The following is a 2,784-nucleotide window of genomic DNA, read 5'->3' on the forward strand; positions in this document are numbered from 1 at the left end:
AATGACAGAAAAGTGACATTGCTTATCAACATGACAAAATGAAAATACCAAGGAAACTCCATTACAACAAAATACCCTAGCAGGGTGGGAAAACATACAGCAGGAAAAAGCAACTTGAAAAAGAAAACATAGCTATATCAATATAAAGTATTTATACCATTTTATTAGAACCAATAGAGGAATTACTGTGTAGTGCCACAAGAATGATTAAGCAAGCAATCAAAAAGATATTATATGAATAAACTTGTAAGTCTGAAAAAACATAGTCACAAAATGTATAAAGTGGAAAGATAATTATATAGTTAATCATGGTATAATTTCTTACCCGAAAAGAAAATAAAACAAACTATATTTTACAACACACACACACATACACACACAAATACATGCAGACACATACAAATCTAATTATTTCATTACAAAATGTGAAAACAAAACTTTATTTGAATAAAAATATATAAAAACTATATTCTTGATTTGAGGATATCAAATAAATTTTTAAGCAACACACCAACAGCAAACCTACATAGACAATACATTTAAGTTTAGTATTATTTAAAATTACACATAGTGATCTGTACATCAGAAACAAATAGAACAGATGAAAATGTAGCTACAGATGGAGAGCTGTAAGGGATTTGCTGACCCTGGGTATCCATGAGGGATTGGTTGTAGGACTCCCATAGATACCAAAATTCATGGATGCTCAAGTCCCTGATATAAAATGGCATCGTATTTGCATGAAACCTACACACATTCTCCCGTATATTTTAAATCAACTCTAGATCACTTATGATACTTAATACAATGTAGATATTATGGAAATAGTTGTATTTTTTGGAGAATAATAATAAGAAAAAGAAGTCTGTGCATGTTCTGTACAGACACAACTATCCATTAAAAAAATATTTTCTGGTCGTTGGGAAAGCCTGAGTCCTGTCCTCTCGCTCTCCTCCCGGAACAGCATGAGTTTCACCACCCGCTCCACCTTCTCCACCAACTACTGGTCCCTGGGCTCTGTCCAGGCACCCAGCTAGGCGCCGGTCAGCAGAGTGGCCAGCATCTATGCAGGCCCTAGGGGCTCTGGTTCCCAGATCTCCGTGTGCCGCTCCACCAGCTTCCAGGGCAGCAGTCCTGACCGCGGGGATGGCCGGGGGTCTGGCAGGAGTGGGAGGCGTCGAGAATGAGAAGGAGACCATGCAAAGCCTGAGCGATTGCCTGGCCTCCTACCTGGACAGAGTGAGGAGCCTGGAGACCGTGAACCGGAAGCTGGAGAGCAAAATCCAGGAGAACCTGGAGAACAAGGGACGGCAGGTCAGAGACTGGAGCCGTTACCTCAAGACCATCGAAGACCTGAGGGCTCAGATCTTCGCAAATACTGTGGACAATCCCCGCATCGTTTTGCAGATTGACAATGCCCGTCTTGCTGCTGATGACTTCAGAGTCAAGTATGAGACAGAGCTGGCCACGCACCAGTCTGTAGAGAGCAACATACATGGGCTCCGCAAGGTCACTGATGACACAAATGTCACTCAGCTGCAGCTGGAGACAGAGATCGAGACTCTCAAGGAGGAGCTGCTCTTCATGAAGAAGCACGAAGAGGAAGTAAAAGGTCCACAAGCCCAGATTGCCAGCTCTGGGTTGACCGTGAAGGTAGATGCCCCCAAATCTCAGGACCTCGCCAAGATCATGGCAGACATCCGGGCCCAATATGATGAGCTGGCTAGGAAGAACCGAGAGGAGCTGGACAAGTACTGGTCTCAGTAGATTGAGGAGAGCACCACAGTGGTCACCGCGCAGTCTGTCGAGGTTGGAACTGCTGAGATGACGCTCATGGAGCTGAGATGTACAGTCCAGCCCTTGGAGACTGACCTGGACTCCATGAGAAATCTGAAGGCCAGCTTGGAGAACAGCCTGAGGGAGCTGGAAGCCCGCTACAGCTTGCAGATGGAGCAGCTCAACGGGATCCTGCTGCACTTGGAGTCAGAGCTGGCACAGACCCAGGCGGAGAGACAGCGCCAGGCCCAGGAGTAAGAGGCCCTGCCGAACACCAAGGTCAAGCTGGAGGCTGAGATCACCAACTACCGCTGCCCACTGGAAGATGGCGAGGACTTCAGTCTTGGTGATGCCCTGGACAGCAGCAACTCCATGCAAACAATCCAAAAGACCACCACCTGCCAGATAGTGAATGGTAAAGTGGTGTCTGAGACCAACAACATCAAAGTTCTGAGACATTAAGCCAGCAGGAGCAGGGTACCCTTTGTGGAGCAGGATGCCAGTAAAAAGTTCAGAGGAAAAAACAATTTCTATCTGCTGTAGGTTGAATCTGGTAATGTAGAAGATGAATGTAGAAGATAACTATCACTGATGGAGAGGGTTGATTGTATTTCCAAAGCCTGTGCAAATAACACAAAGAAACTCATTAGAGCAATAAAAGGTTAAAAGCGGTGGTGGGTACCTGTAGTCCCAGCTACTCGGGAGGCTGAGGCAGGAGAATGGCGTGAACCTGGGAGGCGGAGGTTGCAGTGAGCCAAGATCGTGCCACTGCAGTCTGGCCTGGGCAAAAGAGCGAGACTGTCTCAAAAAAAAAAAAAAAAAGAAAAAATGAGCCTAATATGCTGAGACACTTAGCAGAAGAAGAAAAGAGAAGGCAAAATATATATATATTTTTATATATATATTTTATATATATATACTATATATATACTTTTATATATATACATATATACTTATATATATATATTATATATATAAAAGAAGTTTTTCTTCCTAGGAATTATGTGA

The 2,784-nt window shown here is 43.8% G+C and overlaps 1 pseudogene; it reads left to right on the forward strand.

Annotated features, from left to right (window-relative positions):
* The first annotated feature begins 965 nt into the window (after positions 1 to 965).
* On the forward strand, positions 966 to 2,238 carry LOC100606569 (annotated as a pseudogene).
* Positions 2,239 to 2,784: the final 546 nt, after the last annotated feature.

This window comes from Nomascus leucogenys, chromosome 18, assembly GCF_006542625.1.
Source record: "Nomascus leucogenys isolate Asia chromosome 18, Asia_NLE_v1, whole genome shotgun sequence".
Taxonomy (NCBI): Eukaryota; Metazoa; Chordata; class Mammalia; order Primates; family Hylobatidae; genus Nomascus; species Nomascus leucogenys.